Here is a 26,225-nt window from a genome sequence, read left to right on the forward strand (position 1 = left end):
AATGACTGTTCCACAGGTGCATGTTCATTAATTGTTTATGGTACACTGAACAAGCATGGAAAACATTGTTTCAACACTTTACAATAAAGATCTATTTATCTTTATTTGGATTTTTATAAAATTATCTTTAAAATACAGTGTCCTGAAAAAGGGTTGTTTCTTTTTTGCTGAGTTTTATTCTTAAATATTTAAAACCAACTGTGCCCCACTGAATAATGTTAGGAAGTTTAGGCAAATACAAATTAATATTCCTCTTATTGGGATTATACCACACAGCTTCGGTTTTGTTCCAATTAAGTCGAGCTGATGAAGCTCTTTCATATGCTTTAAACTATTTGGTTGTTGAACTAAAACAGTAACATCATCAGCATATGCTGACAAAATAATAGTATTTTTCCTAAGTCTCCCATTTATGGTTATACCTGTTAATTTATGTATCAGCAAGCACAGTAAAGGTTTGATTGCTAAGCAGCACAGTCGGACAGACATAGGACAGCCTTGCCTAATTCCTTTTTCCATGTTAACTGGTACAATCGGGCCACCTCCTACTTTTATCATACATGAAGCTTCAATGTACAACATTTTCATCCAAGACAAAAAGTTATCCCAAAACCAAAACACTTAAGAACATAAAACATGTACTGATTATCTACATGGTCAAAAGCTTTATCTTGATCCAGGGAAATGATACCTACATCAACATTATACAATTTTGAAAATTCTAAAAGATTTCTTATGAAAAAATTATTATCATAGATAGATCTTTTGGGTATACAATAGGACTGGTCTTCATGAATCACATCACCCTTGACCTTTTTAAGCCGATTTGCAATGCATTTAGATATTATCTTGTAATCAGAGTTGAGAACAGCGACAGGCCTCCAGTGTTTTAACAGACACAAGTCTCCTTTCTTTGGGAGAAGAGAAAGAACTGCTCTTTGACAGCTTTTAGGAAGTATCTTCATTCTGTATCTTTCTTTTAAAACATTACAAATTATTTTAAAAATAACACCTCTAAAGGTTTTGTAGAATTGTCCTGATAATCCATCAAACCCTAGTGCTCGTCCAGAGGGGAGTTGTCTCAATGCATCTGTTATTTCCCCAAAAGTAAGATCTTATTCTAAGGACTGTTTTTCTTTTTTATTACGGACAGGTAAGTCATCAAAAATTTCACAATTTAATTTTGTCTTCTTTTGCTTAGAATTTAGAATAAAAAACACAGCAAGTCTTTTCATCTCTAAAGGGTCTGAAGTTGTGCTTCCTTCAGGTCTGCATAAACAATGCATTAAATTAGTACGAACAACTTTCTTTTCTAAGTTAAAAAAAGTATTTTGTAGATTTGATAGGTTTATCAAACACTCTTGTAACACAGAAATGTCATCTTCTAATTTAGACATAACTTTCTTAACTCTCTTCATAGCTTGTGATGAAAACTGTTGACAAAAAAGTTTCATTTGAACTTTTCCTCCAACCATTGAAGACGATTTTCAAAATTGCTTTAATGTTCTATCCATTGATTCCAAAAAATATGAAATGTTTCATAAAAAATCAGTGTCCTCTAACAACTTGTTATTGAAATGCCAATAAAATGGCCTAGGGGTTGATTGTGTTAAGATTATGTGTCAAGAAATAAGGTGATTATCAGAAATAATGCTTGGGGTTATATGGATTCTTTCTACCCTGCTACTGATTTTATTCTTTACATTAAACCTATCCAAATGTGCTGCACTTACTCTATTTTCTGTCACTTTAACCCATGTATATTGTTTTATTCCCTTATTTTTCTCCCTCCTAATATCAACAAGCTCAAACTTTTAAAAATATATTTTAAAGATGTTGCAGACAAGAGATGAGGTCTTCCCAATATATATCACAGACAAAATCTAAAGTACAATTCCAGTCCCCTGCAAGAATTATAAATTCCTCATGTGCATAAGAACAAATTACATCTTTAAGTTTATGAAAATAAATCTATCTCGACCTACCATAAGATCATAACGTTTATAAAAATAAAAGCCTATTTTTTAATCTCAACCCTGATAACAAGTAAACGTATTGCCACACCTGCACTAAGGTTGGTGCCATGACTCAGAGCATAATCCCTCTCTCACCACATACCCCAGTCTACTTCATTATTTTCATTACTACATGTTTCTTGTTAGAATATTAGATACATTTCTTTCAATTGATACATTCTTTTAATAATGACCATTTACTTATATGCCAAGCCCCATTTATATTTAAGGATCCCACTTTAATGACATCCATAGTAAAGGAGCAAAAGGTTTAAAAAAAGAAAAGATAGACCCCAATGTGTATTTATTTTGAGTTCCTTCTCGTAGATCTACATTTTATCTTACTAGATCTCATTGTTTGTCTGGCTGTTGTCAAGTTTTCTTTAATCTGAACCTTTTTGTTGCGATAGAATTTCTAAAATACTCTCTTTATGAGCTTTAATTACAGATGCAACAAAATTTTCCAACTCTGGAAAAATCTCCAAATTCAATACACTAGTTTTGTCCAGAAAGGTTTTTATTTGCTCAACTGAGTAGAAATCACCAGATTTATCAATAGTTACATCAAAGCATGAGTCGTCATCTCTAATACACTCATCATCAGACACTTTTTCCATTTCATCAGTCAATCCCTTAGCACCATCTTGCTCATCTACTTCCTTATGATCAAAACGTCAGTATCACCACAAACATCAGACAAAGAATCTTTATCTCTTCTTTCAGAATGTTCAGAACCGTTAACACATGTGCTTACATCTGCTTTATTTTCCATCTCTGTTCCTCTTTCTGTCTCTATAACTCTTGCATAATTCGGCGGCATCTCCTCTGCATTCATTCCATTAATTGTAGCCGCACGAACTGCAGCAGCCACCGGCACTGAAACGCCAGCTTCTTCTTCATCTCTTTGTTTATGAGGGCAAGTATATCTCTTATGGCCAATATCTCCACACTCAAAACAGCGCAAATTGTCAGTGCTGGCATAAACCATGTATGAGCTCTCTCCGTGAGACACCCTGAATGATACATCCAGTGTATTAGTGGGAGAGGTCAAAAACATGAACACATGTTGTCTGAAAGACTTTTCTTTAACTATCGCATTATCTCTGACAAAGGGAGGCACATTGGAAATTGTCACTTTTGTGGCCGGAGCAGACAGTAGTGTGATCGGGACAAATGTTTCTTTAACCCAAATATTGCTTTCAATTATTTTGTTAACAAGTTGTTCATTTTTAAGAAAAGCGACAACTGCTTTATTCATACAAGATGCAGAGATTATATTTTCATGGCCTACCTGTTCTCCTGCTGCCAACAGAAAATCAATAGATGCCCCCTTTTTCTGGAACGCACCTGAATCCATTCGGAAACTAAACAGGCAACGCTTCCCCCGCAGAGGAAGATGCCATACCGCTTCAAACACTGTGCAACTGCATGGCACTAAAATCTACACTAATTTAATTTGCAGTTATAGTGACCCGAAAAAGTGAGGAAAAATACAAATAAATAAATAAACCCGAAGGGGGGAAAAACTGGGGAAAAATCTTTTCGTAATGTCATGTTCTCCAGCATGTGACTCTCACACACACCTCACACTCCCAGCATGCAGTGTACCTGAGAGAGAGAGAGAGAGAGAGAGAGAGAGAGAGAGAGAGAGAGAGAGAGAGAGAGAGATCTTATCCTTAGTGTCAAACCCCTAGTGGTGAAACTTTTATCTTAAAGGGATATTTCACCAAAAATGAAAAATCTGTTTTACTTATTTTTTCTCTCTCTCCTGTTGTTCAAAGCCATACTTTTCGTTTTTACCTGTGGAACACACAGATGTTAGAGCCAGTCACCATTTACTGTACTTTCATTGTATGGAGAAAAAAAAAAAGATACAATGAAAATACATTTTGAAAGAGAATTGCATTCTCAACACTTCCTTTTGTGTTCCAAGGAACAAAAAAGTAATTTTGCTTTGTAAAAACATGACTGTGAGTTTATAAGCCTCAGGAGGCTGTTTATTATAGTAATTTCACCTCATGGAAGTTGTATTCTAGAGATGATGACACACAAAACAAATTGTCATTAAAAGGTAAAAAAGAAAAAGAAAAAAGAAGAACAATAAAAAGCTATTTTACTTGTAAGTAATATAGTTTTGCACCAAGTACTATTACCCTAGCTGTAGGTGGTTTGTGGTTGCCAAGCAACGTAGCAATTTGAAACATTATTTTAGAACATGTGGTCACAGGTGTGCGTGTAGTAATAGGCCACATTCACCTAGTCAATGGGTGCTTCCCATTTCTGAAACTGTGCATCCTCGTTTCCTTTCCTTGTTTCCTTTCCTCGTTTCATAAGTGGGTGGGGTAAATGGAAATAAAGAACACAAGGATGGAGGAATCAAAACAGGAAAGATTTGTAAAATGAATGTCCTGCTCACTCAAGCGTGACTTCAAAGCACTGTCTGCACAGCTTTATTACATCGGAGCGTTTGATGTTATATTGTTGAAACTTGATTTATTAATATTTTAATAATAAAACTTAATAATTCAAGTATGTGATAATTATGGTTTATTTAAACCACAAAGGTAAAGCATGAATTAAAGCTGCTCTGTCAGATGTTTCAACCAAAAAGTCTTTCACGTAGGAAGCTCCAGTGTTTCGTTGCTCAAGGGTCATCGTCGAGCTTCCTCTGCCCTCGTCTCCTCGCGGTGCATTTAGTAAATAGATGCGCCCTTCATGAATGTGGACTTTGATTGGTTTCCGTGTTATGGGCTTGAGGACCGTGAAGTGAGGAAATGAGGAAGCACAATTTTGGAAATGAGAAGCACCCAATGTTTAGGATTGACAACCGTATTTACTTACAGGTGTGAGTCATGAAATGTCCTGTTCATACAACACCATACAGTAGCGGCTCAAATAATGTATGTATGAATGAACAACAGAAGTCAAGCTATCAAGTCAATGTAAATATATGTAAATATCAAAGATGGTGGTGTCCATACCACTGGCAAGTCTTATCACAACTGACGACACATTATTTAATAAACAAGTCTAATCGAGGTGCGAATTCATGCGTCAAATAATAATTAACTGATAGTGGCTTTTAATGATTTTTATGCAAGTGTAGAGCAGAGCATTTGAGTAATGCGGCTCAGTCCAGCCCAGCCCATAAAACTGATGCGCTATGGTGGTGTAACGCTTGAGCAACGAGGCGATGCGGATCCAAACGCAGTTTAAACTTTATTTAATTAACAAACAGGTAAACACAAAGGAACAACCCACAATGGGGAAATAAAACATAAAAACTGTTAACTAAACACGATGTAAACAGAGGACTAGGGAAGGAAACACACACACACCAGGCTGACATCAAACAACGATAGACAAGGACTGAACAAAGAAACAGGGTATAAATACATAAACATGGGAAAAAGGGGCCAATGAACAAACAGAACTCAAACAAGATAACAAGGTGATTAACAGAAGCAAAAGGCAAACTAATGAGGACAGGTGAAAACAATGACAGGGAACACGAACGCTAACAAAGAGACTATGGAGTTACATAAGGGACTAAAGTGAAAACTAAGAAATGCAAAAGTGACAAAAATGGCAAACAAAAGGGCAACAGTGAAACAAGACAGGGTATACATAACAGGTGGAAGACAGCAGCTGGATCTTCAGATGACACACAGCTCACACACAACTCCATCTCTGTGCTTTAACTAAACTCCACATTAAAACAGGAGACACGTGTGTGTACAATGCACTGTGGTTTTCATATTAAATGACGTGGCATACAACTAGCTGTTCAGTACGTAAAATACAGTTGTAAGTCCTGAAAATTTGTGGGTGTCACTTCAATTATAGAATGAGGTTGTTACTCTCATAAAAAACTGACCTCTGTGTGAACGTAATTGTATTAGGTACTCAAATATAGGACTGACAACCGTATTCTGCTGTTTGCGTGAATGTGACCATATAGTCATTATGCAATGGCTACGATAGTCCTCGTGCAATCCGATTTAAAAATAAGAAAACTCTCATTTGTTTTTGTTTTTTTTGTTTGTTTTTTTAATTGCATTCTATAGCACATATGTTTTTACATTTCAAAAAACAAAAACTCTCCTAAACTGGCTTGAAAAGACAAATGATGATGAAATAGACAAAGAAGGCATAAACAAGAGTACACATAAAAGAAAGAAGAAAACATGGAGACAAACATGAAAAGGTGAGTTTTTTTTTTGATAGCCTGGAACATTTTAAAGCTCTGTATTCTTTCAATCAATAGCATCATCTCTGAAAATCTGAAAATCCACATTGTTCCGAGATGTGCAGGCAATTAAACCATCATTAGAAGAATGAGGTAAATGTTCCTCTTCTGAGGATGACAATTAAACTACTTCAGAATCCAAGATTACCACAACGAGAGATAATGAAAGTAGCTTTACTCAATATGAAAGCTCTAATTTAGAGGAATAGCACAAAGCTGAAGAAGAGTGTAGTAAAATTAGGTAAGGGAATGAGAGAAGAAAAATGAGGGATATGAAATATTATCAAAGAATTCTACAAACATCAGTGATCTATCAAATACTGAGGTTCATGTTGCATTAAAAACACCCATAGCTATTCACATTCAAACACAGAATCTTGCTCTACATAATATACTGTTTATCTCCCCAATTCTTTTTTCATATAGAATAAGTTCTTTATCACTCATCACACAATGACAAATTGGTTGCACATTTATTCAGTGAAGCTCGAGGGTCTCTTTCCATGTCTAAAATTGAAAAAAGATGATGGCAAGTTTATCATAGACTTTTGGCATGTCATCTTCCTTGTGCTTTGTGCCAAGAATGTTCAGGGCAACACGGCGCTTTTATTATATTTCCTATGCATGCACACACTTGCTCTTTACCAAAAAAAAAAAAAAAAAGTCAACTGCTTAGATGATATGTGTGTCTCTGATTAGATTGTGAGGTAAAATCTGCTCAAAGGCTGAACTGCCACTAGTCTTAAAGAGACATTATAATTTTAGCTCTTGATCTTCATACCAATTTAAATACCTGCAATTTTTTACAAACTACGCATGTAAAGAGTTAACATGTAATAAAACATATGTATGCAATATAATATATGCAGTTTAAAACTTCATATTAATTGAGTAATTTTGAGTTGCTACCTCAAGTATATATTTCTAGCTGATCTTACCCATAAAAATCACTATATGGTGTTGTGACATTTTCAGATTGAATAACGCAGAATTTAATAAACCAGGTAATGTAGATACCAGACAAAGGACATTTTCAGTGGTTCTCAATTTGCTTTGCTTCAGAACCCAGATTTTACTTTGGAAATCAAGTTGTTACTCAACACAATATTAACATTAGCAAATCAAATCAAATCACTTTATTGTCACATGACCATATACACAAGTGCAACAGTAGGTGAAAGTCTTGTGTGCAGTTCCGAGCAACATAGCAGTCATGACAGTGACGAGACATATACCAATTACAATAAACAACATATTTACACAACACAATTTACATATCAAATGTACACATACACAAAACAATAACATACGATGTACAGTAAACAATACACACAACATAGAATACACATACAATAAAAAAAAAATAAAGATTATATAAAAAATATGTATACAGTAGTTGTATTGTGGAGAATATAATTATGTAATAATATAAAAATATAATCCAGTGTGCGATAAAAAGATTAATAAAGTGCAGTTCTGGTGTATATTGATCATGAGCTATCAAGTGTTCAGAAGTCTGATTGCTTGGGAGAAGAAGCTGTCATGTAGTCGGCTGGTGCGGGTCCTGATGCTGCGATACCGCCTGCCTGATGGTAGCAGTGAGAACAGACTATGACTCGGGTGGCTGGAGTCTCTGATGATCCTCCGAGCTTTTTTCACACACCGCCTGTTATATATGTCCTGGAGGGAGGGAAGCTCACCGCAGATGATGTGTCTGTTAGTTCTCACCACACTTTGCAGGGCTTTGCGGTTGTGGGCGGTGCTATTGCCGTACCTGGCGGTGATGCAGCCAGTCAGGATGCTCTCTACAGTGCTGGTGTAGAACCGGGTGAGGATGTGGTGGTTCATTCCAAACTTCCTCAGCCATCTCAGGAAGAAGAGGCGCTGGTGAGCCTACTTCACAACGGCTTCAGTGTGGTCGGGCCATGTGAGTTCCTCAATGATGTGGACACCGAGGAACTTGAAGCTGCTGACTCTCTCCACCCGTAAAGGAGAATAGCAATGGTCCAAAAGCCGGTCCCCTCGTGTGTTGAAGCTGATGTGTTGGTGGTATTTTGGTGCGATTGTTTTAAAATTGGCTTTGTTAAAGTCCCCGGTAACAATAAACACGGCCTCAGAGTGCGTGGTTTCCTGCTCACTTACTGTATACTCCCATACAGTTCCTTGAGTGCCTGTGTCAGCTTGTGGGGGGATGTACACAGCAGTGATAATGACTGCTGTGAATTCTCTCGGTAGCCAGAATGGTCGACACAGAAGCATGAGAAATTCCAGATCAGGAGAGCAGAAAGACTTGATAAACGTTCCTCTGATCACACGATGATTTGTTGATCATAAAACATACACCACCACCTCTGCTTTTACCTGAGAAGTCTTTCGCTCTGTCCGCTCGGTGCACGGAGAACCCCGCGGGTTCGATGGCCGAGTCTGGAATCTCCGCAGACATCCAAGTTTCCATAATGTGGCAGGGTAAGTGATTTTACCATCCTACTGGCCTGGTTGGAGTATGGTTTTGGCAGCCCAATGAGGTGGGAGCTACCATACCATTTAAGGACCCTTATTTTGATGGGTGTATACATGTCCTGGTGAGTCTGGGCTCCTCACTTCCTGGTATTTCCGTTTTGTTTCCATTCAGGTAGGTTGAGGTGTTGCTCACTGTTTAATGATGTGAACATCTCGAGGCTAAAAAATGCTGATGTACCATTTTTAATAGAGTGGAGCTGGTGGCGTGCGAGTTGTGGCGAGTTTGCGGCGGAGGTTGCTTTAAGGTATGTCTGGTATTTAAATTTCCTAGATTGCATATTGTGGAGGTATTTATTGTATTATGTTCACAGTAACAGCAGCCTTAGCAGGTGGGTGAATGATGGTCTGTACACTGAGACTCAGGTTTTGTTGTGAACAATCATACAACTTTGCGTCTGGTGGTTGCTCAACCAAATTGTAAGTACGCCTCTCCCTTTTTCACATCGGGGCTCGTTGGATGTAATTTAACTCTGTCTTTTTGTTAAGGTAAGCATGGGGAGTTGAACCTCTAACCCTAAAACAAATCGCTAGCCGAAGACGCTATATGTGACTCTACTGCTGTTTTGCTTACGGGCATTTTCTCTCTTGTTTTGCCTTTTTCATTTTGCCTTTTTTGTTGTTGCTTACGAGCATTTGATTCTGCTGCTTGCTCACCAGCAATTTTGTTGCTGTTATGCTTTGCGGCTCGCTTGGGCTCTCCGGTTAAGCGCCTTGTGTTTGCTGTGCTGCATATCAGCTCCTGTTCGTGTAGTTTGTTTCCCCCTTTGTGCTGTGTTTTGTCTTTTTGTCTTCTTTAATTGTTGTTATAGTGTTACATTTTCTTGTGGCTATTGTTTGATTTTTTTTAAGTTGAGTAAATTTGTTTTGTGACCACATATAGTGCGGGAGGCGGTTTGTTAAAGGTTGATATTTCCCACACTGTCACATTATACCTGATGTGGTGTATGTTGTGTTATTGTATATTGTTATTTCTGTGAAATCTTTGTCTAATTTGTGTTTCTCTTTTCTCCAGGAGCCAGTGAGGTCTTTGTAGGGAACAGGGGAGGCTAGCTGTGTGCCGACACAACTTTATGGTGCGTGTGGTGTTTGACGATTTGAGGTGGGTTTGGATTATCTCCTGAGTCGGTTGGCCTGCCTTGCTCCTGCTAAGCCTGGCCCTGGAGAATTGTTAGTTGTTTTAAATATTTATTGTGCTTCAAGGGGGAGATAACCTATAATTGTATGTTTTTTTAGTAATGCTGAAGTGTCAATAAAAGCTATATTTTTGTATTGATACTCACGTCTCCCTTTTGCTTACTTCTTTGCCTTCAATTGGTACAATTAACCTGTGTGCCCTTTATTGGGAGTATTTCCCTGGCTCTCCCCCAGGGTGGCGTAGTTGGGTTTAATTTAATTTTGATTTACGTTTCCCTCCTGTCGGGAATGCCACAATAAGGCAGATAATGCAGCAGTTCCTCATCTCTCATTGGAAAGAGATCCGCGCTCTCAGCTCGCAGAGCTTTTTGTCCAGAGACTGAACATTTGCCAGTAGTATACTGGGTAGCGGGGGTCGATTCGCGCAACGTCTTACTCTGATGAGAACGCCGGCTCTTTTTCCCCTTTTCCTTCTGCATTTCCGCGGCCAGGCAGCCCAGACAAATGACTCTGCTGCCGTGTTTGTAAACAGTGGGTCGGCATTGAGGAATTTGAAGTCAGGTTTTTGGTGAGTAATTGCAGAACCAATGTCCAAAAGCATTTGTCTGTCGTATACAATAAGGCAGACAACATCCGAGACAAAAAAACTGTAAACAAAACAAACAATAAAAAGCAGTGTTGTGTCGGAGCTTACAATAAAGCAACCATACTCTGCGCCATCTTGAGTTCATTATTTAATGTATCAAAGTAAACAGAATGTCCTTAAATCAAAGAATGAAATTTTATTAAATAACCATGAACTTAGGCCTAATGATATGCACAATTATGAAAATGGCATAGGCTGAATGGACCATGTTCATCCTCACTGAAAGTGAACCCATATTTGCAGTATAGTCTGGATCACTCATATATATATATATATATATTACATTTTAGAATAATAGTAAAGTCATCATAATTATGGAATAATAGAAATGGAAATAGGGGAATTTTGTTTTGACTAAAAAAATTAAATAAATAAATCAAAACTATGTTATATTTTAGCATCTTCAAAGTAGTCACCCTTTGCAGAAATGTACTCTTGGCATTTTCTCAAAGAACTTCTTGAAGTATGACCCTGGGATGCTTTTTAAACAGTTTTGTTAACTTGTTTGTTGAACTGTCATATGAAATCAGTGTCACATTTTCAATCATGAGGTGATGGTAAATTAAGTGATGGTCAATTGTCAGCTGTCTTGGTCGTCAGGTCGTGTGATGTATGTTGCTGAACTGTATTCAAATGTTCTAAATATAAAAACACCACATTTTGAAATTTAACTGCAGTATGTCAAATTATTTTATTTGTGTGTGCTGCGCTCATAGACTTTAGAAAACGGCGCTCATTTGTTTGATTTCTCCTCGAGAAGCTGCGCAAGCCTCAAAAGTTTAAGGTCCTTGCATCCTGACTGACTCCGAAACTGTCGTATTCGTTTTTTCATATTCGTCATTTGGTGGCTCTCAATTGTCAAAACTCCTCAAAATATTTGCTACGGATGCGAAAAATGCAGAAAATCGAACCATCCGAATTATTTTTTATGACGGACGGAAGTTTCAGAGGCTGGAAACGTATAAAACGTGAGGTCGTATTTAGTTGTATATATAAACGAATAAACTAGTCAGAATATAGGCTACAGTTAAAGCTTTCCTTTAGTTTTTGTGAAATGCTCGCACGCACGCAGCCACGCACACACAAACATGTTTAAATACATTTATGTCGTTAATAAATAAATAACAATACATTGTTGTAACAGCAATATCTCCAAGTTTTGTTTTTCACTGTAAAAATGTCATGATTTGCCAATGCAAAGAGAGTGCCGCCACCTTTTCCCCCCACTTCAAGCACTGATTATAACACAAACAAATCATCCTCCTGGCGGCTTTTTTTTTTTTTGTCAAAAGCGACAAATCCAGGGACTTTTACTGGTGTTTTTGGAGACTTTTGTGGTGTTTGGAGACTCGAAAGCACGAATCACTCTGCAGTTAGGCCTACTGTGCTCAACGAACAGCGGGTGCTGCCGTGAGCCCCTCTCCCGTCCAAAAGCACGCACAGGCGGTCAGTCTCTCAGTAGCCTCGCGCAGCAGTCAGAGCAGAGAGGAGACACACACCCCTCCGTGTCCAGGCTGCAAATGAATCGCGCATGGCCGCCGCCGTTCCCGCCCTGGCTTACAGAGTGGGGTATAAATGTAAATGTTCACTAACTCTCACACAAAAATAAATCACTGCATTTAAATTGACTCACGACATAGCTTTCCATTCACTCTAGTCTAGTCTCTTGAAAAGTTCGCTTGTGCCAGCTCTCGCTAGTCTTATCAGTCTCGATTTACATAGGCCTTTACTACAAAACCCCAACATTCTTTTTAAAGACTAAACCCACAAACATTCTTTTTTAAGATTAGATCAAATCTCAGCCCTAGCCAGTATTTTTTTTTTAACTGCAAGGCAGTAGCTACACTTAGCTAAAACTACCCACACGACTAAGACACACACACACACACACACTGACGAGGACTACAATCGTTAAGTATTAAAATAAAATCTGAATTGTCTGCAAAATAATTATTTTGTTCTTTAATTAAAGATTGTGCCTAAGTCCCGACTGATTAGCCCCTGATACGTCTCTCAACATACACCACACACACAGTTACATATTGCCTAAACTTTATTGAAAATAAAGACACATCAAAATGGAGAAATTTCTTGTGAGGACCAACAAGCCAACCGACGCACCACCAGCTGCAAAAAAGCTTCGAAGGTACGATGAAGCATACCTGCAATTTGGGTTTACAGTCACGGCTGATCTGAGACCTCAGTGTGTCGTGTGTGCCGAGGTGCTGGCAAACGACAGTATGAAGCCCTGCAAATTAAAAAGGCACCTCGAAACAAAGCATGCTGGCATTAAAAATAAACCAGCTGAATATTTTAAAAGAAAGCTTGATGGCCTCCATCAGCAACAGGCAACCATTTCAGTGCACAGCACTGTGTCTAAACAGTGTTTGGAGGCATCGTATGTAGTGGCCAAAAGGATCGGTAAACTGGGTAAACCGCATACAATCGCCGAGACTCTCATTTTGCCGGCAGCGCAAGACATATGCAGAATAATGATAGGCGATAGTGCAGCAGCCAAACTCGGTGCAGTACCACTGTCCAATGACACAGTCGCTAGGAGAATTGTAGACATGTCCAATGATATCAGAGAGCAACTGATAGAGTTCGTAAAAAAGAGTCCTTACTACGTGCTGCAGCTGGACAAATCCACTGATATTGCTGGGCAGGCACAGCTCCTCACCTATGTCAGGTATCTGCGGGACAAGGCGATTGAGGAGGATGTTCTGTTTTGCCGGCCTCTTCAGTTGCACACTACAGGAGAAGCCATTTTCAATGTCCTTGATATTTTTATCCGTGAAAATGGTTTGGCTTGGGACCGATGCGATGGCCTATGCACGGATGGTGCGCAGGCAATGACGGGGCGTGAGCGTGGCCTAGCTGCTCTCGTTCAGCAAGTAGCTCCACTTGTTAAATGGACACATTGCATGGTCCATCGCGAAGCACTAGCTGCTAAAAAAATGCCGGTTCTCTTTGACTCCGTGCTGAACCAATCCGTGAAAATAATAAATGTCATCAAATCACGGCCGCTAAACTCTCGCTTGTTTGGGGTCCTCTGCCAGGAGATGGGGTCAGGGCACGAACAGCTGCTTCTGCACACTGATGTTTGCTGGCTCTCCAGGGGGCGGGTGTTACAGCGGTTGTATGAGCTGCGAGAGGAGGTGAAGTGGTTTTTGACAGAAATCAAATCAGATCTGGCGAAGCATCTGGATGACACTATGGCATCTGGATGACACTATGTGGCTTGCGTCTCTGTCCAATTTGGTCGATATATTTGACCGCTTGAATGGCCTCAACCTGTCTTTGCAATGCCACAAAACTCATATTTTGCTCCTTGCAGACAAAGTGCACGCCTTCACACAAAAACTAGACCTCTGGCATGGCCGCATCAGTCGAGGGAACTGCGCCATGTTCCCCAGCCTTGCAGACGTTATCACTGATGCAGGCACGTCACACGATTTCTCCTCCCTATTTCAATCAGCGTCTGAGCACCTGTCAGCAATGAGAAAACAATTTGCGACGTACTTTAAAGAGGATTATCGCTCTTTTGCGTGGGTTCGCGGTCCGTTTGTGTGCACAGCAAACGAGCTATCAATTGATATGCTGGAACAGCTTATTGAGCTGAAGAGTGACTGGAGGAACTCTTTAGCTCCTGCCCTCTTTCGTCATTCTGGGCAGCATTGAGGCAGGAATACCCTGAACTCTGTGACGTCGCCTTGAAGATTCTCCTTCCTTTCGCGTCAACATATTTGTGTGAGGCAGGATTCTCAAAAATGACTGCACTCAAAACGAAATACCGCAATCGTGCACAAATCGAGGATGATTTAAGGCTATGTTTATCAAACATTGAGCCAAGAATTGAGGATCTTTGCAAGGCAAAGCAGGCTCAGGTCTCACATTAACATCACCTACCAGCAAGCTTCTGTAAAAAATGCAGATGATGCCTACTGTTAGGCCTAGTAATAATAACAATAATAAAGCATAAATTAATATCAGAGGTCTGGTGCCAATTCCCAATTATAGCAATAGCCTAGTAATGATAATAGGCCTACTGATGATGATAATAATAATAATAATAATAATAACAACAATAAAGCGTGTAACCTCATATAATTATATAGCAATAGCCTAGTAATGATGATAGGCCTACTACTACTCATAATAATAATAATAATAATGCCTGCAAGCTCACATTAGAAGTCTGGTGCTACTGCCAATTATAATAATAATAATAATAATAATAATAACAACAATAAAGCATCTGGCGGGGCGGGGCGGGGGGCACTGGGGCCCCAACTGCAATGAACCAGCTTTGGGGGGGCCCAGTTTGCAAAAGGTATAGAACCCCTGGGTTAGGAGATGGAATCTATAATTCGTACAGTATAAAAATAATGATGTCTGTGGAGAGACCTCATAATGATAGCTGCACCAACATGTGTGTGTGTGTGTGTTTGTGTGTGTTTGTGTGTGTGTGTGTGTGTCTGTGTGTGTGTGTGTGTGTGTGTGTGTGTGTGTGTGTGTGTGTGTGTGTGTGTGTGTGTGTGCGTGCATGTGTGTGTGTATGTACCTGTTTCCCCCCATACGGGCAAGTATTCATCTTGTTGGATGTCCAACATGATCTCCAGGCCATTGCCTGTGCCCCCCTTCATTGTAGTCCTCAATGTCTTTCCCTCTTCTTCAGCGTTAAACATGTAACACTTTCCATAACGTGTGAACACCTGTAAAAACAGAGAGTGAAAGAGACATTTAATTTGACTTCTTGATTGATTCATAAAAAGATACAATGGTATTTTGTCTAGCAGGATACAAACCACTACCATTTCATTTATAGTCCAGATCTTTACCCACTGAGCTACACCACTCTATGTATGTTGTGTGATGGAAGAGGTAAAGTAATGTTGTGAATTATCTTCAAACTAAAATCTATGTAACACATCCATAGCATGTTCGTGATAATGACAGACAATTATTGTGACTAATTCCTCCTCAGAGTACATAAATAAATTTTTAAAGTAAATATTCATATAATGGAAGCCTAGCAGGCAAGTGGGCTGGAGGGTTTAAAACAATAAATTTGGACCTCGTATTTTAAGCACTTCCAGAATATTAATAATTCAGTAAAAAAATAAATATGTCTTGAGATGTAAAGTTGTAATATGTAAGTTGAAAGATGTAAAGTCTAATCCATTATTTTGAGATGGGACTACTTTAGGAAGAAGAACTACTGGTTATGTATTACCATGTGATACATGTGGGTAGTGTTTGCAGAACACAGCTTATATTGCTGTACTGATATAGATGATATCATGTGTCTGTACCATGCATGATGTCTATATATCATTTTATATATTTTTTTCTCATGTGAACTTTATCCTCCCACAGATACTAAGTGACAGTAATCTAATATAATTTTTCAGCTGGGCAAATGTTGAAAATTATTATAATTAATGTGCATCAGAAAGATAGAGAAGTAAAAAGATAAAAAGATAGGTAGAGAGATGAATAAAAGGACAACTATTGAATGTCCCTCCAACTCGCCTTTGGACTGTACACAGACAATTCTTTATTCTCTATGTTGTGTGAGGATATAAATAGCTAAATCATTTTTTTCGTCTTCCTTTTTCTGTCACTGACTCTTAAACGATAGAGAAGATATGCACTGGACCACCCATTCAGAACTGCAATCCCTAGACTGAAAAACAATTGGTGAGGGCTCCAAACCTCAGGTCAACAATGAGAAAAATGTGGAGAACCCTAGTCACCTGATCTAAGACCTGTGAAAGAGCTGATTCAATATCTCTGTCTTGCAGGGCTTGACAGATGAATAAATTATTATGAAGGTTTCTCCTTACAGCATGGCTCTGTACAGATCACCAGAGCCTAGAGCTGCTAAACCAGTGCCCACATAATCTACATGAATATTCACAATATCTTTATTTATGCTTGAGCTAGTGGTTGAAGAAAAACACTCTTCAAAGATAGACAGAAAGAGAGAGAGAGAGTACGATCTAGCAAAATATATCTTAACCATCAGAGATACAAAGCAGAGATGGATCCTTACCGATATAGGCTCAGTGACCACTGTCTATCCCTAGAAAAAGACAGACAGACAAACATGGCTTTGAAAGGAAGAGTCTGTAAATATATAAATAGCTAAATCTATATTTTTTGCCTTCTTTTTTCTGTCACTGTTTGTTGTTGTTTGATGCAATATTGCAACATTGTATGCAAAACAATCATGCCAATAAAGTACACTAAAATTTAAAATGTTAAATTGAGAGAGAGAGTTAGATATACTCAAGACAATAGTCTTCATTTGATGCAATGAATGTCAGCTTTCGTTCTCTTTCTCACTCCAATTCAAATTAAGTACAATTTTAATTGACAAGACAAACAGCAAAGGAGGATTTCCGCTTAAGATGGCTTCCAGCTTATTAAATATGGATATGGATATAACAATGACAACTTACAGCTGTCTTTCTTCAAAAAACCAAGACGTCTCTTTGAACCCAGAGTATCCATCAGCACTTTAAACATACAGCTTTTGAAACATCATTGTAACTATAAAAAACAAATTAAACCAACTCAACTGCCTCAACAGGTGAAACCATTTGCACATGAATGTGAAGTCTTACAATATGAGATCTGAGCATTAGTGTACCTCAAAGTTATCCAACTGATAAATATTTCCCTCTAAAACTTGTCAATAAACTATTATGGCTGCTGTTGTTTGGAATAAAGACCTTTTTTTTCCCCACTATCATTACCACTTAGTGTCTCATGTGTTAACGTTCAGAGTCACTGTAAACCAGCTAATAGCCACTTGCTGTAATAGACCAAGGATGTTTCTCTTTAGTTTTTTAGACCAAAAAAATAAATAAATGGATGGCTTGAGATGATCACAAACATTGAATACACTTACTATAGCCTCTAAAAGTATTAAACCAATTTAGACTAGTAATGAAAATGGAAAAGTAGTCTATTTTTTTCCATTTCCACAGTTCTGCAGTTCTGTGCTTTCATGCCAAGATGACACAACCTCTGTTACCTTGAGGATAGCAAGCATCTAAGTTACGGATGTAACCTCCGTTCCCTGATGGAAGGAACGAGACGTTGTGTCAAAGAAGTGACACTAGGGGTCTCTCTTGAGCGCCTTTTGCATCTCTGATCTATGAGTAAAGGCCAATGAGAAATTGGAAGACAGAATTTGCGTGTCCCGCCCCCGGACATACGGGTATAAAGGGAGGGAATGCGTCTGTTTCATTTAGGATTTTTCTGAGGAGCCGACAATGAGGTTCGGCCGCAACAGTGGCTCGGTTCAGCGACGTGACTAGGAGGACACAATGTCTCATTCCCTCCATCAGGGAACGGAGGTTACATCCATAACCTAGAAAATCCCCGTCTGTCGCTCACTTCGACACTGTGTCAAAGAAGAGACACTAGGGGTCCAATTTAAATCACGCCATGTGCTGAGCCGTGTATGTGTACTGCTGACACAGGAGCAGGCAGGTAAGCATGCCAAAGCGACCGGCTGTGTCAGGCTGGACGTACCTTCCCCAACGCCCCATAAAATCTTCAAAGCCTTCTGGTTCTTTACTCCCGACAGGGGGGAACAAGGCGACGTGCCAAGCATGGGTGCAGGCCGCGCCAGCCGTTTCTTTTCTCCCTCAATGTTTCTCGCATAGAGACAAAGCGGCTGGGGCCATCTTAACGCTTTTAGAGAAATAAACTCTTTTAACTGCTCTGTCAAAGTGCCCAGGGGCAAAGCTGCACTGCCATGCAGAGAGGGGAGAAAGCCGCTGATATGCACTGTAGATCCAACAGCAATCACACTCAGAGATGGGAGGAAACAGTCTATTACTCGCAGCTCGCTGCATACACAACCAGTCGGCTCCGAATAATTTTTTTTATTGAAACAGACGCATTTCCCTCCCTTTATACCCGTATGTCCGGGGGCGGGACATGCAAATTCTGTCTGTCAATTTCTCATTGGCCTTTTCTCATAGATCAGAGATGCAAAAGGCCCTCAAGAGAGACCCTTAGTGGCGCTTCTTCGACACAATGTCGAAGTGAGCGACAGACAGGGAACTACATAAAACATGTCAATAATATAATAATATAATACAATAATATAATGCATTAATTCACTTTCAATTAAGTTGCAAGCCTGTATCAGAACAACATTTATTTAATTTACAGAACATGCATGTGCAGTATGGATAGTGGTATGTGTGTGTATGTATAAAATCAAGCTAATTTAGCTTTGAAAGCCGAACATAACTGGAGTGTTGAATAAAAAAAAAGTTTCTACGAATAAAACAAATCTTATTAAACATTTGAAGGAAGGAGGCAGTTAGAATGTTCTAGGAAAAAATGGCATGACCTGGTCTGAGTGATGACCTTGCTTTAATCAGACAGACTGGATGCAGACCTTTTTGTAATATGGCTTTAGGCAAGAAAAGCTTGATTGAGTGGCATGGTTCGTCTGTGCCATCGCTAACAGGTGATTATGCACAGGGTCAACCGTAAGACTACACCAAAGAGGAATACATTATAATAATCATATTTAGGGAAAGCAGTAGGAGATAAGGGACAACTTGATGCTCACAAAAGGTCATGTTGATTTACATCTAGTTATTTAGCTGTTCTCTCTCTGTCTCTTGCTCAAGGTTTTCGATTAAGAATAAAGGTGTATGAATAAATCAGGTCAAACTGACTATTTATGGGGTTAGATGCTATTAGATGCTATTTGAAAGGGTCAGATCTGTCATCTAGATTATTAACTACTGTGTGGACGGAGTTATCCCGTGAACCCATTTTGCAGTTGGACAACATTTTAGAGTTTACTGTAATGTGTTTTTCAATGAGAGTGTTCTTTGTTCTCTGGGGTTTTGCAGTTGGACTACTGTATTTTTACAGTATGCAAGAGCTCAATATACAGACATTCAATACTATATTACTTGCAGTGCTTACAGTATAAATATATTCAGTGTAACACTGTAAGTGGTGATTACTATATTTTGAGAGTAATTGCAAAATGCACTTACAATATACAATAATAATAATAAAAAAAAATCTTTAACTATATGCCCTGGATGCTGTGTTCTCAATTTTTTTTCTGAATGGCTAAAACACATTCCTTGCTTCAGCAAATATTGCTGATTGAAATAAACAGATTATACTGAAAACATAATGCTGTCAACTTTCCTTAATTATATGCTCTATGTGTGACACAAGATATTAAGATTACGCTGTACTCATAATAATAAAGAGACTTGATAATTATTTTGAGTGAAGTGACAATAATCTGAAGTTTAGTAAACCCAGCCTAATTTCCTAAGATTCCACGGGAAACCACGTGATGCAGAATGTGATTGAATTTTAAGCAGGTTTTTTTTTAGGCTTGCTGCCATTTTGGATGAGAAGAGCTCCTGGTGGACAACACAAAGTTTTGTCAAAAAGTTCAAAGGTAAATTAATTTAAACATAGTGTGAAATCAGTTTTTTTATTTTTTTTTTTGCAATACATTTTCTGTTTATTCAAGTTTCTATTCGCTTATAGAAGTTGTTAACTTATATTACGTTTTGCCTGGGTGTAAATAACGATTACGTACTTAACTACTTTTTCCCAAGAACTGTACTGTTTTAAGGAGTTTAAAAATGTTATACTTTTACTTTTACTTGAGTTCATTATAAGTGCTGCAACTGTCCTTTTACTGCGCTAGTTTACCCCCATCTGTGTTCGCTACTTCCCTGTCCTGATTTTATTTTTATCTATCAACATGATTGGCTAGGGAGTCTCGTGACTCCTGTCAAATCAAATCACACATTAAAAAACTTGAACGGCAGCTGCAGATCTGGTGCCAACTGTTATGGATGTGGCGAATGCCTCAAACACAGTTCAACACCTGAACATCACAGCAGCATCTAAAAGGGCTTTTTGCAGTGAAAAAGGCCAATTGCATGACTGTGTTGTGTGAGTTTAACTTGCTCAAGCCAGATATCAGCATTAATCCTGACTCTAATTTGAAGAAACATATAGAGGTAAATTTCATATTTCTGCTAACAAGATTCTGTGTCTATAATGTAGCCTGTAAATTATCTATCACTGAGATTATTGGGTTTGATGTGAGAGATTAAGGCAATGATATCAATAGGGCTGGGCAATAAAGTAATCTTGATGTTTATCTGAAAAAAAAAAGAGATATGTTTGCGATGATAAACTTCTGAGTAGTTTTCTATATTTAGCCTATGTTCTATATCTAGAACATTGATGTTCATTACATTGATCGCGAGAGCAATCTGATCAGATAAAATATTGAATCTGATCTAGATAAAATATTAAAGATTGACTTTTTATTTCCTGATGTCTGACATCCTGACGTGATTGACAGGGGCTAACGTTTGAGCGCCATTGCGATCAAATACAATCAAATACACTTTATAATTCTGTCAATGTCCGTCTTGGTGAGATATTAATGTAAACATTTGGTTTGGTGGAAAGTGAATGTACCGTATGTTGTTGGACACCGAATATGCCTCTGATCTATGAAAAAATGCCAATGAGAAGTTGGCAGACAGTATTTGCATACCCCGCCCCCGGACATACGGGTATAAAGGCGAGGAAATAAGTCGAGTTCATTCAGGATTTTTCTGAGGAGCCGGAAATGGTCCGGCCACTACAGTGGCTCGGCTCAGCGACGTGGCTGGGAGGACACAAGGTCTCGTTCCCTGCATCATGGAACGGAGGTTACATACGTCACCTAGACGTTCCCTGTCTGTCGCTCACTTCAACGTTGTGTCGAAGAAGTGACACTAGGGGTCCAATTTAAATCACACCATGCGCTGAGCCGTGTACGTGTTCTGCTGACACAGGAGTGGGCAGGTATTTTACGCGCAAAGGCGACCAGCTGTGTCAGACTGCACGTACCCTTCCCCAATGCCCCAAAGGAGTCGTCGGAATCCTTCTGGGTACCCTAGACAGGGGAACAAGGCGACGCTCGCCAACCTGGGAATGGGCCGAGCCTGGCTGGGCCTCTTTTCTCTTTATTTTTCTCTGCACAGAGCAAGAAACGGACGGGGCCCTTAAACGCATTGAGGGAAGGGGATCTTATCCAGTTTCCTATTCTTTCAGGGGGAAAAGACCCTGCAGAGAACACGCCTGCCCGGAAGGAGAGGTAAGAGTGGTGAATACATCACATGGGTTTTTAGGCAGCATGTGGAAATGGTGCAGTAGTAGATCCAGCCTCGTTAGGAGGGGGGAGTTGCTTCAACACAGCGACCGGAGGGCAGCTGGGACTGCCTAAGGGAGACACGGGTCCACTCATAAGGGGACCGTACCGCGGAAAATACACACAGGGGGAGTCCACATAGGAGTCTTGCCCTGTGGAGCACCTATTCCAGTACAGGGTAGATTAAGTACCCACAGTGGATTGGGTCGGTGAGTTCCTCCACTGAACTGCGGACCCACAAGGGCTAGGAATCATCCAGGGATCCAAGGAGTGGGATCTCCTGGGAGAAAAAGCCCACAATTTTACCTCGGACGAGGGAAAGGGCGCTAGGCGCAAGCGATCCACCCGGTCAGTCCATCAGCGTGTTACCGAGTACCGAGTTCTCTGACCTGAGAAAACACAGGACGAAACTGACTCAACCGGAGATTATAGAATCTCGCAAAGGTATTAGGGTTGCTTAGTACTTAAATATTGATCTGTTTCTCAACCACACTTATCACATCCCTTCTGAAGACATGGATTAAACCACTGGAGACATATGGATTACTTTATGCCACCTTAATATGCTTTTTGACCACTATTCACTTGCATTGAATGTATCAACAGAGCTGTGATATTCTTCAAACATATTCGTTTGTGTTCAACAGAAGAAAGTCCTACACATCTGGGATGGCATGGTGGTGAGTAAATTAGAGAATTTTTATATTTGGGTGAACTATCCCTTTAGCATTACTTTTCTTTTTACTATGTAATTATTGATTTTGAGGATATTTAATTGTGCAAATAAATACAATGGAAACTGTTAATATACATTTTGACAAAGATTATTTCTATGCATTTAGGAAGAGGAGCTTGACCAAGCACAGAACGGAGCAGATGCCATCAATGCTTTGCAGCAGGAAGAGCGAAAGTTGCCTTTCAACCCACTGGATGTATTGATTATCCTGGAAAATGAGCTGGGGACATTTGTCAAAACCTAATCAGTGCACTAATATTGATGGGCTACTTAATGTTCTTCACATCAGCTACCCAAAGAAGCTGACACGTTTTCTTTTTTTGAGGTCATACAGTAAATGGTGTTGCATCTTGATGATGTCAATATCTGGCCAAGTTGAAAAGATCTTTGAATTAATAGTTTCATTTATAAATACAAACTGTTTCTGGTGTTTTTGTTACAGAGTTTTCTCCTACCTGCATATATTTCTGCTCTCTGTTAAAATGCATTTTGAATTGTGTATATTTAGATTTACTTAAAAGCTTTTAGTCATTGCATTTGTTTTTATGTTTTTATTTTATTTTTAATTTTTTTGCTTATCGTCATGATTTTGTTACTATTTTTGTATTAGAGAATGTATTTTTGTTCTAGGAGAGCATGAATATCTATGTTAGATTGTAAATTTAAAAACAACAATAAAATCCTTTGACATTCACCAGTTGTCTGCAATTTATTCAGGTCATTTTATTTGAAAGTTAATTGAAAGTAAATGAACAGAACCTAGAATTTGAAGCTGCTAATAGTACTTACAAATTAGCTAAATGTCACGAACCCCGCTCCCTTGCTCCGCCCCCTCGAGCTTCCACGCTCGTTCCGCCCCCTCTAGCTCACACGCTCGTTTTGGCTCCCTCGAGCTTGCACGCTCGTTTTGCTCCCTCGAGCTTGCACGCTCGTTTTGCTCCCTCGAGCTTCCACTCTCGTTTTGCTCCAACAAGCTCTCATGCTCGTTAGCAGGTCTCCCTCCTCGGGCTCGCATGCCCGCTCTCCTATCACCAGTATTTCACCCGCACTCGTCCCAATCACTAGATCATTAGTTTCACCTGTACTCGTCTCATCACCCCTTTATTCGTTACACCTGCACCGCTCGTTAGTTCCCCTATTTATATCACAGCACATTTGTTTCACACCGGTTGGTTATTGTATTTAGTTTCCCGTGTCTTTGCCCCCCGCTAGTCTCGTCTAGTTCTGAACTCCTCTAGTTTACCCCTTAGCTTGCCAGCTCTTGTGTTCCCCTAGCTCCCCTGTTTAGTGTTACTCGTTCCGCTGATTCTTATTACCCCGGCTTTGACCCTACGCTCTCGTTGACCACTCTCTCCTGGATTTGCCCCTTTACCCTATCTTGATTCCCCGGCTTCAACTTAACGCTCACCCTGACCATTCTCCCTCTGGATTTTCTCCACTGTACCTCCGCCTGCTCTTTACAATAAAAAGCAGTTTTGATTTGCATTGTGACTGTCTCGTCTTGTGTGTGTGTGAGCGGGTTACACTAAATAAGCTGATAATGCATAGTTGGGTAAACAGAGACTCTTAGGGATAAAAAATCTTAAATGTAGTAGCTGGCATGGCACAATATTTTAAGTAAACATTTTTGAATGGAAGCTCATTAATCTGGCCATAGCCAGCTATGTTTTTTAGGAAACGTTGCTTATAATTCCTAGTGGAATTTGCCTAAAAAGTGGGAAGCAAAAATGATGCACTACATTTTAATCAAATCCAGCACATAATTATTTTCAGTGCTCAAAATCAAACAATGCTTATAGATTATACACATCAATTTACAAACACTACAGAGCATCCTTTATAAACTACATCAGAAAATGGAGAACACAGGATCCAGGGTATGTAGTTCCAAAAGAAAAAAAAGAAACATGTATTGTATATAGTAAGTGCATTTTTAAATTACTGTCACTCTAAATGAAAAACACATTACAGTAAACTCAAAAATGTTGTGCAACAGCAAAGTCAATGAGAGATTTATTCTACATTAGCATCACGTTTTCACATCATTAGAAACAAGTTTTGAGTTGTTGTGTGTAAACGATGACAACTGTGTTGTAGTTGTGTTTAACTTTTGCTGGCCATGTTTACCATTTTGCAACACAAGTGCATCGCAGTTTGAAATGTGTTTTAGCGAGTGAGAATGTGTTTAGAGTTTTGCAAAAAGAATGATTGATACAACAAATGGGTTTAGGCCACTGAGCATTAGGTTCAGAGGATGGGTTTTAGTGTTTTAGCAATTCAGAAAAACTGTAAATATTGATTTGCTGTGTGTATGATCTGAAAGTATTGCCTGATTTTTATCACAGATTAAATGATTTTGAAGAGATTGTTTGATTTTGCCAGAAGAGTCAGGGGTTTTGTGAATCTAGTTTAAAGATTTGGTTTTGTATTTTAAGAGAAAATGGGCGAAGGTTTCAAGAAATGTGTTTTAGCAATTCAGAAAAAACTGTCATTTGCTTTCTCCAATTCCCTTCCACCATTCTTATATGCCTCTCCGTGGTGTGTGTTTTTTCACACACCACGTGTGTGTTTTTGGTCAACATGTTGTTCAGTACCCTGGAGCTATACCCATTTATATATGCTGAAATATCAGTTTGATGAAGTTGTCATTGTGGAGAATATACAGGATAAGATAGTGGGAAATAGAGAGGAGAGGAGAGAAGAGGAGAGGAGAGGAGAGGAAGTCCTTGACTTTTGAGTAGATCTTGTTGATTACTGGAAGGGAAGTGTGGTCTTGGACAGTGAGTGCCAATGCCTTGCAGCTAATGGCATAATGCCAGTATCTTTTTGACAGTCTGACACCCAAACCTGCTCAAACTCACAATTTCATGAAGTCAATCAAACACTCACATATTCAACACTGACATGCTGACAGTTTACTGTGCTATCTTCTCACACAAATTAAATGAAAATGAAAGAAATGAATTAAATAAAAAATTGTCAAGAAACACACATTACAAATTTAGTTTGGACCATTAGACGTGTTACATAATATCAGAAATATGGCAGTGCACAAACTGTAATACTGACTGAGATCTGCCAATAATTGTATGGTCTCAAACAAATCTTTAAGCAAAAACAAAATAACATTAAAAAAAAATGCATTCAAAGATAAATTTGAGAAGCTAAAGTTCAGCTAAATGTTTTTTTTCTCTCACAAATTATATTACAGTTTTTACCAACTGCTTACACACAAAATCTTTTCATGTCACGCGATTTTTGAAATATCTCACTCAAAGTGCAAACTACATGCAAAATCTTCAAAATCATAAGCTATTTCTCAGCCTTTGACTCAGTTTTCAATTGCATAAAACACTTTTTTCAAAACACTACACACAATTCTCTACCTAAAACACAAAGATCTATCAGGAAGTGACTTGCTTTCCTTTTCCAAACACCACCAATCAAAATGCTACACTTATTCACCAGGTCACACAGACACACTCCTCACATGTGCAAACACTAATTGCTTAACTGATCACTAACCAATCACTGCTTTACTTTAGTATAGATAGGCCTATAAATAGGTCAAAGGTCAGATTACCTGTTTTGAACAATGGATGCTAACAATGAACAGAGAGCAAGAGGAGTAGGAGGAGGAGGAGGAGGAGGAGGAGGAAGAGGAGGAGGAGGAAGAGGAAGGGGAAGAGGAAGAGGAG

The 26,225-nt window shown here is 39.0% G+C and overlaps 1 pseudogene; it reads right to left on the reverse strand.

The window, feature by feature from the left end:
- Positions 1–26,225, reverse strand: part of LOC127648087 (acid-sensing ion channel 2-like) — a 220,689-nt pseudogene that overhangs the window by 63,264 nt on the left and 131,200 nt on the right.

This window comes from Xyrauchen texanus, chromosome 8 (genome assembly GCF_025860055.1).
Source record: "Xyrauchen texanus isolate HMW12.3.18 chromosome 8, RBS_HiC_50CHRs, whole genome shotgun sequence".
Taxonomy (NCBI): Eukaryota; Metazoa; Chordata; class Actinopteri; order Cypriniformes; family Catostomidae; genus Xyrauchen; species Xyrauchen texanus.